The sequence below is a fragment of the Macaca fascicularis genome, chromosome 20 (assembly GCF_037993035.2).
Source record: "Macaca fascicularis isolate 582-1 chromosome 20, T2T-MFA8v1.1".
In the NCBI taxonomy this organism is placed as follows: domain Eukaryota; kingdom Metazoa; phylum Chordata; class Mammalia; order Primates; family Cercopithecidae; genus Macaca; species Macaca fascicularis.
The window spans coordinates 146,710-161,409 of NC_088394.1; the positions used below are offsets into that span (position 1 = coordinate 146,710).

Here is a 14,700-nt window from a genome sequence, read left to right on the forward strand (position 1 = left end):
TCCCACCCGCTTTCCCCTGGAGCTCAGCCAGAAATTCCCATTGAGGAGCCCTCAGCTCCCCGAGAGCCAGGAGCTCTTGCGGAGAAGCCGCTGTCGGCATGCCACCCGCTTTGATGGCCCTGCGCTGCCATCCCTGCGCTCCAAGGGCCGGAACCTGCCACTGCCTGTGCCAGACGGGTCTCAGGGAGGTGCCAGCCAGGGGGTATGCATGGCGAGGCCTGAGCATCGCTGTCGGGATTCCGTGGCTGCTGGTTTTATTCTCTCGCTGTTTGTCCCCCTAGCAAGACTCATGAGGTTCCTTGAGGACAAGACCCCCTCCTGCCACCTGGTCTGTTTCCTGAACATTCTCTGCACTAGTACAGCCCCGGGATGCAGCCCTCGGGAATCAGGGTGTCGGCCATAGTAGGGTGGGTCGCTCTGCAGGGCACCATGATGGATGTTAGCCGCTGTGCTTCACTTTGGGGACATGTTTAAGTACAAAAGTAATTTTAAAATTTCACCATTATTTCAAGACAGCTGAGAGCCTATTAGCACAGAATCCCTGGTCTGAATGAAATCAAATGGTTCTTATTAATTATTCATGATACCATGAATATGTAGCCTTATTTATTATAATTGCCAGTCTGTATAATTAACCTTTCATTTGGTTAAAGTACTTAACAGTAAGTAGAGCTGTAATTTCAACTGTTTATAAAGCATATGGAAGAATGTTTAAATGTTTAATTAGAACCACTTTTTTTAGTTTCATAGAGAATTTTTTTTCTTGTCAATGAGAGTCTTTAATTATTTAAACCAAAAGAGAAAAACAGACCAGAAAAGAAAAACAACTAGTAAAGCTCGGAACTGCGAAGGTGGCATCATTCCGTTAGTCTCGGATTTTGCTTCCTGGGTTTGTGACGTGGTCAGAGTCCTTGTCTTTGATTTCCTAACACAAGTTGTTAAAGTTGGAAGTGAGTGTGAAATTGAGTTAGTCTAGCTTTATTCTTTCACGGATGAGAAGTGAATTATCCTCAGCAAGATGGGTGCGGGCGTGGTCCCCGGGGGTCACTGTGGTGAACAGGCCGCCCTTGTGGGGAGCCAAGTTCGTCATCACTGGGACAGAGCCCAGGACACTTCCCCGGCTGGCCAGCCTCTTCCTAGAACCCCACACATTGCAAAGGATGGAGTCTAGATCTATGCCATAAAGAAACGAGGGTGGTTACAGAAAGCACCACGATCTCAGCTGAGTGGCTCTGAGCACCCCAATGTTGGGGCACCTCAGCATCCTGTGTGGCTCAGGCTGTGCCCAGCAGGGAGGCTGGCCCGATCGAGCTGCGGTCCCCACCCTGAGAGTGAGGGCTCCTTCCCCCAGCGCGGGTTAAAGCACCGTGTGTCCACCTGTGCAGTGGCTGGTCCCAGTGGCCCTGGAGGGCTGAAACCCTGGGTCCTGCCACTGGTCCGGGGCATCCGTTTCCCCTTCCTGCAGTTCCTGTGTCTGTGTGTCCAGGGGGCTCCGATCCCTGTCTTAGGACCATGGCTGAGGGGTCAAGTTCACCCTCTTTGGAGCTGGCCCGGATCTTGGTTCTGTGGATCCTCGCTGTGTGGCTCTGGAGCAGTTCTGTCCTCAGGAGATGGATCCTCACAGCAGCCTCTTGGGGCCATGAGGACAATTGATAGGACAACCCCCGGGTAGCTGCTCAAAGCCCTGTGCGGGGCCAGCCCTGTGTCTCCACCAGTTCCTTCGCTCTGTGCTCCCCCCCACTGTGACATCGCCGGCCTTTATTTCCTTTTCCTTGGACCCAGGCAGTGAATGCTCTGCTGGTCTTGGCAGCCCCTTCTCTAGTCTGTCCTCAAATCACTTCCTGACGGACAGCCGTGACTAGCCATCGGCGTGACCAAAACCCCACAAAATAGAACCCAACTTTCCTATTAAGCTGTACAGAGCTGTCCCAGCCCCACTTTTCACAGGCTGGCCTCATTCGCCATGGGATCCGTGGTTCTCACCTGGGGCTGTGGGTGCCCCTGGCATCTGGTGGGGAGTGTCAGGGATGTCCCTCCAGGCCCAGTACAGTCCCCCAGCCGGTGGCCGGCAGACAGCAGCACCCAACCTGATGCCCCTGTGGCTTCTGGTTCCCCGAGGCTGGCTGTGCTTTGCTGCCTCTACATGCTCTCAGACGGGTGCCCTCTCTCCACCTTCACTGGTTAGCAGTGTTCCATCCATTAGAGCTCAAAGCACTGCCTCCCGGCAATGCAGCCCCTTCTCCTGGCCTGCCGTCTGCCTGTGCCACGTGGTCTGTACCGTGTCCTCACGGACCCATCAGAGCGAGGCTCCCAGGGATGGAGAGGTTCCTGCTTGTGTCTCTGTCCCACCTTCTCTGGACCTGGCACCGTGCCCTTTGCCAACAGAGGTCTTGGGTTGATTGTCAGCGAAGCAGACAATCTTTATGGCTCTAAATGACTGTGAAGATGCTTGATTGGGTTATTTTAAAAATAATTGTATATGTAAACATTTGAGTGTGACACAGGCGGATTTTTGGGCTAATGGTCTTGTTCTTCAGGGAGTAACCACAGGCCCATCCACAAGGACCATTTCCAGCTGATTTATGGAACGCTGTTCTACCTGGTTAATTTTCAACATTATCTCACCCTGAGAGGTAGGTCAGCATGTGACGAAGATCACTGGTTTGAATCCTAATCTGCTCCTTAGGAGCTGCACCTTCCATGCCTTCGTTTCTTCCTTGGTTAGGTAGGGAAGGTATGAGCTACCTCAGAGTTGTGAGTGAGGCCTGCATCGAGTGACTGCATTAAAGTGACAAGGACTGCACCCGGAGTGTTGATATTTAAAGACCTTTAAACATCGCGATGCCGCATTTTGGTACCCAGGTAAAACAGCAAAGTTATTTCAGATGCAGACACAGACCCTCGGTGAGGTGGGGGGCTGAGGCAGGAGATGGACCACCGACCCTGTAATGAGGGCGTGGTCTGTTCGAGGCTGAACGAAGTGCACATCATTGCATGTACCACGGAGGTCCCTCTCGTGAAGTCCTGGAAGGGTCCATGTGGCTAAGCCATGTGGTCTGTCCATGATGTCCGGCAGGAGCAGAGCTTTCGGGTGCAGCCTTGCTCTTGTGCGCACAGCCCTCAACGGTCTCAAAAGTCTGAGGCTTAAAGCAGGCTTGGGGTTTCCTTACACCTCCTGGACATCTAATTTGCCTGGCAAACATGTTTTTCTTGGGTATAAAGGTGAAGGAGTGGGTGATTCTGGTGAAAGTGTACTAATTACTGTACTTCTGGGTCAGTGGCGCTTGGTTGAAGACACTATCTGCCCTGGATGGACATCTCTGGGGTGGTGAGAACCGGTGGCTGGATGTCGCGGGGTTGCCAAGAAGTTGCCAATTTTCTCCTTTTTCCTGAGTAACAACACCCTGCTTTGTTTAGGGAAGCAGCACACCCAGCTGAAAATCCAATTCTCTTGCACGGCGGAGCGGCTGGTGACACAGGTCCAGATGCTGGGATGCTGATGGGGTTCCTGGAGTGGGAGGTTTCAGGAGGCTTTCCCGACCCACAGCAGCCCTGGGCCCTTGTCCAGCCTTCTTGCCCGGGGCATGACACCTGGAGGGAAAGCAGCTTCGGGGGCCCGAGAGCCAGAAGGCAGAGTCCTGGCGTGTGAGGCAGGCCTGGGCCAGGCTCCTCGGAGGATGTCACAGACCTGCTGCCCATGCAGGGACCACCCACCTCTGACCCCCAAGCAGATTTTCCTCTGTAGCTGAGTGAAATCCTGGTACGGCGATTGAGGCAGTCAGAGGCACCTTTTGTGGAAGGAGGACAAAGCTGGAGAGAAAGAGGTTTTCCTAAAGGCACAAGGCGCTGATTCTGCGTTAGGGATAATTCCTAGGAGTGTGGTTGCTGGTGGGTGGAAAACTGTAGCCAGAGAATTAGTGGGAATGGCACTTGCTGGTATTTAACTGATTCATTCACGAATGGTCCGAACCGTTCCAGTGAAAAGAACATTTCGGACACAGAAGTTTTCATCCTGCCTGACAATCAGTGTGACTGTGGGCTGTTCCATCCTTCCTGGGCGACAGTGAGAGGGTCTCAGGCCCTTCCGGCCCTGTGCTGGCATTTCCCCAGGGTGTGTGCCCCATCCCGAATAGGCTGGAATGCCTCTGGGTGCAGCTGAGCCTCTTGAAAAGGGAAGAGACATGTGATGTGCTCTGGCTGAACAGGAAAATGAGGGAGGACAGGGAGAGGGGCCTGGAGGTGAGAAGGATGGTGAGCAACACTGGGGACAGAGGAAGTAGGGTAACACCAGGGACAGGGGGACGGAGCGTAACGCCGGAGACAGGGGCATGGTGGGTAACGCCGGGGACAGGGGATGGAGGGTAACACCACTTCTCCAGGTGCCTTTAGGGGATGCTGCTGCCTCTAGCACCCCAGAGTGAAGTCAACAGGATTCTGTCCCGAGGAGCCCCAGAGCCTGGCAGCTGGGATTGTCGCAGTATGAACCACTGTTCACTAGCTCTGCACCCTGGGACAGGCTCCCTGGTGTTTCCACCCTGGTTTCCCATCTGGACAGTAGGACCCTGAGTGTCCCCGTCCCAGCTGCACCCAGAGCCCTGGACTCCAGCGTGTCGTCAGCACTCATTAGCGTTTCTTTTGTTGTGGTCCGTGGACGAAGTGGCTCTCTCTTTGTGTGTTCACAGCCCTCCTGCTCACTTTACCTTCTGGGAACACTTTTTACATAGCTTCGTATGTGGGGAGGACTCGAGTGATTAATCGAATGTTTCATTAGGTGCAGTTCTTCTGTTTCCCAGTTTTGACACAACATTTGGTGAAATTTCCAGGGACTCCTGTGGTCAGCCTCACGGTTTCACTCTGTCACTTTCTAATACAGTATTCTTTGGGAGTCTTTTCAATTAAGCGCCATCATTTAAAAATAAGTTTTATAATATGCAGTTTCAGGTTAATTCTTTACCTTTGTGTCTCAGGCAGTAGCTACCTACCTGTGAGTAGTCAGAAAGGTTCACGCAGTTTTCCAGGGCGGCCTTTGCATTTACTGGAACTATTAAGAGCTTGTTCCTGCTTCGGTGGCGATTGACACGCAGTACACGTGAGGTCATGCGTGGCTTAGCATCTTCTGCGGGCTTAGAGGTCACTTTCTGTTCTTCCCCAAGCCTGCTGCGCTGTGCCGAGTGTTCACTGAGGGTGACGGTCAAGCTGTCTGGCACAGGCCACCGAGGCCACAGGGCAGGCTCCACGTAGGGGAGCCTGCAGAATGGCAGAGCCTGGCTTCCTCGCCGCCCTTTACTGGGAGCAGAAAGCTCAAGCCTGTGATCAGAGCTGTGCTAGCCCAGAAAGCCTCCGAACAGGCTGAATTTAGGAATTGGCTCCTACCAACTGCCCACGTTTAGGATGTGTTTGAGTTTTTGTGATTTTTCCTGCACTGAAACTACTGGGCTGGCTCTGAGTCACCGTCATGGGACTTCATGTTGCCCCGACAGGAAACGGCGTGGGTGGAGGGCTGCACAGAGGCTTGCTGCCGTGATAATGAAGGGCTTGTTGCCTCTTGGGACAGCGAGTTCAAGCTCTTTGTGATTGTCAGCATAAAGAGTGACCCGCTGAGGTCATGGCTGTAATTCAGGTTGGCATGGTTGATTGTCATCGTTGATATCAGGTACCTGCCTCTAAAATGACGGTACCCGTAGTGCGGCTCCAGGAGGGCAGCTCCTGCCAAACACACGTGCTCCTGGGCCCCTGCAGACAAGGTCGTGTTGCCAGCCAGGCCTGCAGCTGTGGGTGCAGAGGGGTCTACAGGGCACCGAGCGCCTCTCTCGATTGTTTGTGGGGCCCAGCCCTCCGTCCCTCCTGGTCCCCAGTGCGGCTCCTCCCAGGATTCTCCCAGCCCCGTGCACACCTCCGTCTTCACAGCTTCCGTAGTTTTCTCGTGGGTGCCCCAGGTGGGCGCCTGGGCAGGGTTCGTGTGTTAGTTGAGTTCTCTCTAGCCGTCCCTGGCTCGTAGCTCAGCAGGTCCCTTCAGATGAGTCAGCCAGCTGTGTACCTGCATGTTCAGGATACTTGTCAGGGGCCTTCCTCAGAGCAAGACCGATGCTCACCTCATCCTTGGAACTTTGGAGCCCGCCCTGGAGAGACTACAGCCACGTCCAAAAGGGCCGTCCGGGTCCCGCAGGCTGGTGGGAGTGACTTCTGAGCCACTCCAGACCACACTTTGTGTTCCTACACCCCACAAAGCCACTTAAAGTGCCATGTTCTGGTGCTGTGTGCCTCACCAGTGTGCCACACAAGCCTGCACGGGGATCTGAGCGGGCGCTGCCTTCCTCAGGCTATGCTTGAGTTTGGGGGCAACTGGAGCACTCGTGGCTGTGATTCTCGCCACTGTCTTGGCTTCCCTAGAGGGTCTCACCCGCAGCCTGAGGACCACATCGGCAGCCACCGAGGAGCCGCCAGGTGTGGCGTTAGTAGTCCCACTCAATCCTTCTCGACTTTGGTGAGAGAGTAGACAGCAAAACTTCAGCTGGGAGCCCCAGGCCTTCTCTGCTTGGGGCCCTGGGACTGACATAGCACAGATCCTGCCATCCGCGTGCTGGAGGCCCTGCCGTGCGGCTCCCTCCTCTGGTCAGGGGCTGCGCCCTTGGGCTGTGCAGCTCTGGGTTCTTGCACTCAGGGCCCCAGGGAGGGTCGTGGATGAAGAGAGAAGGAGAAGGGCTGCGGTTTGAGCCCATCCTCTGCCTCTTGTCCCTAAGTACATTTGCAAAGTTTTCCAGATGAAAACTCAGAAGGGATTTTTAATGACTGGAATCTGTGAATTCCATGGAAGCCAAGTCTGTCCACCTCTTTCAGCCAACTCATTTCTCCCCGTTGGGGCTGATTTTGGCAGCGTTCATAGGGGCATGGACGGAAGTGGTGAGGGCCAGCCGTCGGCCCTGTGTCCCTCCCCTCCTCCCCTCAGCGCCACAGCATTTCGGTGTCATCCCCTTCCGTGCACGCGTCCTCATGAAAACCAAGTGCGGCTGGAGGGAGATGCCTGCGCCCACTCCCGTGACCTTCCCGGCCAGCCTGGCTGCAGCGGCCCCTCGGCAGGCATCTTTCCGGTGCTGCCTCCGTGCCCCTCCCATCACCTGATGCTCGTGCTCCTGAATCTTCACGCGTGTTCTCCGTGCAGCCACCTCACGGGCTCCCTGGGAACGGAAACAGTGTCTCACGCCGGTCAGAATGCTCTTCTCTGTCCACTGAATAGTCCAACACAGAATCACTCCTCTGTGATTATTTATGCTTTGTTATGTAGAACTGAAATAAAGAAAAAGTGAATTTAGACATTACAGCCATCAGGTTGAAGCTCAGTAATTGCATTAGGGAATTAAATGGAAGCAATTGAGCTTCTCGAGTTCTAATTCCACATCTTCGTATCCCCATCACCCCATACCCAGTGTCTAACAGAGCTCTTGGTCTAGGAGTTTCTTGATAAATGCTTACTGAATTGAACTGGACTGAGCTTAACATTCCCACCCAGAGTTAGAAGCCAGTCCCTGAACAAATTGCATTTAGAACATGAGTTTGACGTTACTGTGGTAAGGGGTATCCTACACGTCATAATTCCTAGTCAATATCGGGTATTTAGTCAAATAGACTCAGGTATAGAGAAGCATAGGCCCATCTGGCAAAAGGGCAAGGCACGATGCTTTAGGTCCAGGTCCCCAATATCAACTATGAAAATAAAACGTCAACTCCAATGACAGCCCTGTCCTCAGCTGGTCACTGTTTACGCTAACAATTATAAACAGCTTGAACTTGCTGTCCTGAGAGACAACACACCCTCCATTCTCTCTGCAGTGTAGCTGCCTTGGTGGATGGAACATGCCCCTCCTCCCTCCCTCCCCCTATCCTTCCCTCCCCCCTCCTCTCTCCCTCCCTCTCCCCTCCTCTCTCCCTCCTTCCCCCCTCCTTCTTCCTATCTTCTCTCACTTTTCTCCCCCCACCTTCTCTCCTGGACAAGGGGCAGAAGAGAGGAGACCTCCGGAATCTTCTGCTTCATCCAAGCTGCTTGGGGGCAGCATCAACAGCTGCAATTTGGCTGCCCCAGCAGGTGTCTCAGGGCAGCCTTTCTAATGGGAATCCTGGAATCATGTCTCTCCTTAATGTGTCCTAAAGGCTGGAGGACATGAAGTGAAACAATGCTCCATGCTCAGTCCTGTGACTTTGTGTAATTATTGGTCTTACTTTGAAATTAAACTAAATGATACCCAAGGTAGAGCATGAAAAAAAAGAAAAAACAGGCTATGGTGTTTGAAAAACAAACAAAACCGTTTGGTTTGTTGGTTTGTTCTTAGACCTTCACAGGCTCCTAGGTCACACGTTTCAGTTTCTCAGCAAGTGACATTCTCTGCAGAAGCTGTGTCAGTCTCTTGTTTGATGATGTCAGCCACAGCAGAAAGAAGCACTCCGTAGGCCCAGTGCTCAGCACCTTGGCCTGAGCTCCTGCCATCTTCTGTTCATGCTCATCACAGCTGTGTGCAGTGGGCATCCTCCTGATCCCTGTGGGAGGATGGAGGATGGAGGCGGAAGGGTGAGTGATGGCAGGATCACATGAGGGGTCTCTCCCGAGGTCGGGAGGGGAACCGGCCCAGGACCTTAGTGCCCATCGCATCCTTCTTCCTCCTCTTCTGCCTCTCTGTGACTGTTTGACTCAGGCTGCAGGGACAGACATGAGTATGTGCAGAGCCTGTGTGAACCCCGGGAATGTGTGCTCATATTGGCAGGGAGGGATGTGAGTGTGTACAGAGCGTGTGTGCACACCTTGGCGGTGTATGCCGGCGTTGGCAGGGACAGATGTGAGCGCGTATGGAATGTGTGTGCACACCTTGGGGATGTGTGCTGGCATTGGCAGGGACAGATGTGTACAGAGCGTGTGTGCACACCTCGGGGTGTGTGCTGTTGTTGGCATGGACAGACGTGAGCGTGTACAGAGCGTGTGTGCACACCTGGGGGTGTGTGCTGGTGTTGACAAGGACAGATGTGTTCAGAGCGTGTATGCACACGTGGGGGTGTGTGCTTATGTTGTTTTGTAACCGGCAAATACGTGGCCCGTTGCGTCGGGCGGCCCTACGCCCATGCTGAGTCCGTCAGTGGCCCTCGGGTTGGGGTCTCCATCTGCCCAGACAGCACTCGAGTGGCTTGAGGTTTCAGATTCTTCCTCTACGGATACTTGGGCCTCCTCAGGACCAAACATCAGAACCAGCCAACTGCAAACTACAAGAACGTTCAAATGCATCTTCAGTAGGAAAAACAAAAGCAATTGGAAAAATTTTCCAACGTGACCCGGTGGTTAAGCCTTTAGATACTCCAGCCAACAGATTGAGTCACTTTAAAATTCACACCAATTAAAATGGTTGTGAGAGTTGCAGAGCTTTACCGCTAAACCTTGAAATAATTGAAGCATTCTGCTCCACTTGCTTACAAACTAGAGTTGGGGATACCTTTCAGTCCAAAGTAGCAACCTTCTAAATCCAGCTTAAATGCGAGGCTCCCACTGACACAGGAAGAGACAGTGGCCCTTGATTATTCTCCTGTGTTCAGACACTGTGTCATTTTTTTTTTTTTTTTTTTAATATCCTGATCATCACTTCTGCTTTTCCAATTCAAACTAAAGGGAGTTTAGTTCTGTTTTGGAGAAGCTGTGGTTAGTGGTTTCTTTTCATGGTTTGCTTAATCTCTTAAGTCTGGTGCTTACATTACCCAAATAGACTTTTCTTTAGTACGACAGTGCCATAACCCAGGGCTTCTCCCTCCATATCTGCTCCCCAGGAGGCTCCCTAGGAATGGGCGCTGGAGATCCAGCCCCTCTCCATGTGCCGTTTTCTTTGAGTCCAAGGTAGGTTTGGCTCAGAGAAGAAAAGAGGCCTCCGGGTTAGGTGCCTCTGACTGCTTGCTTGTGAAATGTTTAATGATAAGGCGACTTCCAAACTAATTTACACATTGATAGTTGTAGCTTTAAGTATCACCGCAGTCATAAGAACAAGAAACACTCCCATAAAGTAGATAAGCAGAAAAAAGCCATAGAAGTTTAATAAAGCGCAAATAAAATGGTGTTGTAAGAATGTCCAGTGGGAAATGCTCTCAGTCCAGCCAGATCCAGCTGTGGCGTCAGTCCAGCTGTGGCGTCCTCCTGTAAAAACATTCAGCCACGTGTGGCCCTGATCGCAATCACTACTCTGAATTGTGATCCAGAATGTTGTTGGGGGCCGATGCCGGGACTGTTCCAGCAGTTGAGTCTGATTGGGCGTCACGGTGGTGATGTGCTTAGCGCGGCCAGCTGGGCTGAGTGGTGGCCACCTGTGCACTCGCCACGTGCAGCCGTTATTCTGGTGATGGGGTTGCATGCGGCGCGGCTGGTCCACCTGGGCAATTAAAGTACTGGGAACCCAACCGCGGGCGGTGCCTCCCGACATGGGAGCTGTCTTTTTTATCCAGGGCCCTGTGGCGCTGCAGACCCCTGCCGCCATTCTGAGCTCACAAGGAGGTACTGGAGGGCTCTGCTGGGGCATGGAGGTCCCTGAGCACGTGGTCACTTATTGCTTGTGGAGTGGTCCATGGCCTGTGAGTTTATTCTCGGGGTTTGTGTGGGCGAGGTTAAGCAGTTCACAGCTGGGCACTTACCCCTTACACAGGTGACACTAGTTAAAGTGGAATCTATATTAGCTCACACGGGAGTGTGTGAGGAGCTGGGAGGGTGGGGAGGCTTGGCCCTAGCACTGGATCCCGGGCTCCTGACATTTCTGCGTCTTCCAGTTGAGGGGCCGCCAGAGCCACTGTGGGTCCTGAAGACAGTGGGTGCCATATGGACCAGGGGATGCGGAAGCCTCTAGAGGCTGCGGGAGGCAAGGAGACGGTCGCTTCCCCAGAGCCAGCCTTGCCGACACTTCGACGTTAGCTGGTGGGACCTGTTTCGGAATCCAGCTTCCAGAAATGTGAGAAAATAAGTCAGTGTTTAGGGTGCTAAATTTGGGGTGATTTAGTGGAGAAATAGAAAACTAGCCCACAAATGTGCACGCATTGAAATGTGCTCTGTCCAGGTGTTCACAGTGGTGTGAGGGGGATGGCATCATGGTTCTGGGAACTGTGCAGTTTTACTGAAGGAAGGGGGCTCGCCACGCCTTTCCTCATATAACTGAAGGTATGTATGCCTGCCGCACTGCCCAGGAGACAGGGACTAGAATTCTGACTTTATTTCTTATGGGAACCAAGCCACAGTCAGAACACGGTGAGGGCCGAGACGACCTTCCTACAGCCTGAACTGGGAAGAGGAATCGCAAGTAGTTTGTGTTTTTCTACACAGACCTGTCTTTTTCAGGTTTTGTTAAGTTTTGGAAAAAGGGAGAAGCCAGGCACACCTCGGCGAGGGACAGTGTTTCTGGAGGTGGTGCGGCTTCAGCCTGAACGTGGCCGTGTGGTTGGGAGGCTCAGAAACTGCCCTCCAAGGGCACTCATCTATTCCTTATTGCAGTAATACCTCGTTTACAGAAATCCACAGAAATTACAGTGTGGGAGGCTTCTGGTCTGGATGGGTTTGGACCGAGGTCACGGGGTGTTTTCCCAAGTGCTAATCCTGATCTGGCAGAGGCTCTGTTCCCAAATAATTATTCCACAGTTTCAGAGCCTATATCTGAGTGATAGTCTTTTAACTTTGTTGCATAAAAGGAAACAAAGTATGTCTTGAGGGTCCAAAAATCCATGTGGTAATCATGGCTGTAAACTCATACCTGGGGCTTTGGGATGGAGTGAAAACCACCGTCACCTGGCGTGGACGCTGCGTGGTATTTTTAGCGTGGTGGCCTGCTCGTGCCTTGAACTCTATCTGCAGTGTGAGCAACAGCTGTGCATTTGAGAAATGTGGACAGGTCAGCTTGCTCCTCCAGGGGTCTGCAGGCATCCGGGTGAGGGGCCTGGGATGAGGCCACATCAGTGGGAAGGACCTTGGTTGTGTCAGCAGATATGTCTGTCTCTACAGGCCCGCAAGCCAGCCAGAACCCAGTTTTCCTTTGGTCATCTAATGCCAGAAAAAACCTGTTTCTTAGAGATTGTCATAATTTATATTAATGAACCATTTGACCGTACATAAAATGTTATAAATGCATGAGGCTTTACAACTTGGCAGATGTGTAACTCACATGTCGTTGTACCAAACTGTTGAAGATATTTGTTTCACTTGAAGGTTGTTAGCATTTTATGTGCAAAGCAAATGCCAGTAGCATTTTGAAGGAGTATTTTGGAATTTTAAACACAGTGGGATAGTGCTGGGTCTCTGGGATACTGGTGAGGTGGACGTGACCTCAAGCTCTTGTAGCTTGCAAGCAGGATTGCTAAATTGTCACAACTGCAGTGCTGGAAAGTCAAAGTGGATTTCTGTAAATGAGGTATTAGTGCAATAAGGAACAGGTGAGTGCCCGTGGAGGGCAGTTTCTGAGCCTCCCAGACACCCCAGGAGGAAGCGGGGGACGGGGGCAGTTACCCACCAGAACCTGGACGGTGAAGCTGGGTTTGCTGGTGGCCCTGCTTGGCAGGTCATTACATGCAATAAGAAACAGGTGAGTGCCCTTGAGAGCGGTTTCTCGGCCCCCTTCAGAACCGCAAGTGGAAGACGCTCCAAGGTGGGGGGTGGGGGTTCGGTTAATCCACAGGGGCCTGGATGGTGGAGCTGGGTTTGCTGGTGGTCCTGCGTGGCAGGTCATTACATGCACTAAGGAACAGGTGACTGCCCTTGAGGGCGGTTTCTCGGCCTGCTTCGGAACTGCAAGTGGAAGACGCCCCAAAGTGAGGGGGGGCTGGTGGTCGGTTATCCAGTGGGGCCGGATTTGCTGGTGGCCGCTGCGTGGCAGGTCACGGCGTGGAGCGATGGGAGGGGAGTGGAGTGGGAATAGAGGATGCACCCTCCACAGCTACTGCTGGGAGTTGGCTCTGGTAGCAGAAGGGGCATAGATAGAGGGATTCCCATCAGGGGCAACACGACTGGGGTCCCACGTGTGGTGGATGCCGAGGTGTGGCTATATGTAATCTCAGTCTGCACAGCCGTCCTGGTGAGTGGGTTCAGTTAGCTTCCCATCTCACATTTGAGAAATCTCGGGGGCTCACATCACAGCTAGGTGGGTTGGAACTAATGTCTCAGGCAGGACGTTGGCCCCAGAGCCCAGATCTTACCCGCCCCCTCTCTTTTCAGTCCACCAAGCTTGTAGAGAGGGTTGTGTGGTGGTGGGTGGCGGCTGAGAAACCAACACAGTAGAAGGCGGGGAGGAACTAAACCAGGCAGGAGACACAGGCAGTGCTTGGGAGGTCTGCACGGGGTGTGGGTGTGGGAGACACCTCTGGGCCAGTGAACCCCGTTCTGTGCTCCTGGCTTGCCCAACCTTGGCCCTCAGCCACATGCTGCGTGCTTTAGGTGAAATCTCAGTCGCTCGTGTGGTGCGGGCATCTTTTCTCCCTGGCTTTGCCTCTCTTTAAATCACGGAGTCTCAGTGGGGATGGCGGGGCGGATGGTGGTCCATGGAATTTGCCCTCCACCTCCCCATCCTTGTCCTGTCCTGTCTGGCCTGTTACCTGAATCTGTGTCTCTTCAGAGCCTGCAAATGAGTGGAGGCCACGACAGCCTCTCGCTGACCGACCTCTCAAACTTTTATTCATCAGAATAGTGTTAAATGCCGATTCCTAGGCACCCCCATCGGACTCTACGCCTGCCTAGCATGGGTACTTTGGGGGAAGGTACAGAGGATTGCTGGGCTGTTCCAGGGGGGAATTTGCATTGTTGAATGTCTATTGTGTTCCTTCCAGCACTCTACTTTCCACGCACACGTGGCATTAAACCTGGAAGACCTCTGGGTGCTGTGCTGGTGAGGAAGCCCCGGCTGGACGAGGGGCTGCTGGGGCTCGGACTTGATTCCTGGGCTGGGGGCTGCGGGCTTATTCTCTTCAGTGGGTCTGCTGATGGGATGCCCTGAGAAGTCCTGCTGTGCACTCAGGGGAAGGTGCAGAGACAGGCTCAGAAAAGACAGACCATGGATTTAAAAATTCCTACTGGAAAATCTTTTATGAGCAAAGTAATTTGCATCTAACTGAAGACAATCATTGCTTGAATAATTGGTTTGTTTACAAAGTTGGTCCTATGAACAGATTAAAGTTTTCCTTCATGCCTTATCTACAATGTGAATAGGAGCTATTACCGCAACTTAAATTAGCTTTAAATTTCGTATCAGATTGCAGTCCAGATTACAAACGGCTGCTTGATAATCTAATTGATAAAACGGAGGAATTTAGTGCTTGGAACTCGGAGTGAAGGGAACAGAATTGCTTTGGTTTCTCAAAAGGGTGTTGACTGAGTGGTGACCTGGGGTGAAGAGAAGTGGCTAGAGTCATTACACTCGAGGAGATGATCTGCCCCCGCCTTTCTCAGCTGTCTTCTGGACAAAACAAAGGGTGATAAATGGAAAAAATTCAGCACTGAGTTCGTCTATGCCCTGAGCTTCTCATACAGTCATTAATGGGCTGTATCTGTGAAGCCTCCATACAGGCACAAAGGAATTAGGCTAGAGTAAGGCGGCCGGCGACCTCTGGCGTCTGGACCGCGTGTCACTTCCTAAAGCCCTTTTGGGTGAAATGACAGTGGCAATGTCGTTGTTCGGAGGAGTGTAATCTCACGTATGAGATGCAGATTTTAAA

General features: G+C 52.6%; 2 long non-coding RNA genes across 3 annotated transcripts in view; both read left to right on the forward strand.

The window, feature by feature from the left end:
- Positions 1-14,700, forward strand: part of LOC135968747 (uncharacterized) — a 164,093-nt gene that overhangs the window by 9,065 nt on the left and 140,328 nt on the right. The window lies entirely within an intron of this gene.
- The window catches only part of LOC141409346 (uncharacterized), a 34,407-nt gene continuing 30,424 nt past the window's right edge, over positions 10,718-14,700 (forward strand). Inside the window, exons 1-2 of one of the 2 annotated variants that reach the window (XR_012429531.1) lie at positions 10,718-10,961; positions 11,067-11,167. This is a non-coding gene — a long non-coding RNA (uncharacterized lncRNA). The remainder of the gene's footprint in view (positions 10,962-11,066; positions 11,168-14,700) is intronic. The other variant, XR_012429530.1, reaches the window with a different exon arrangement.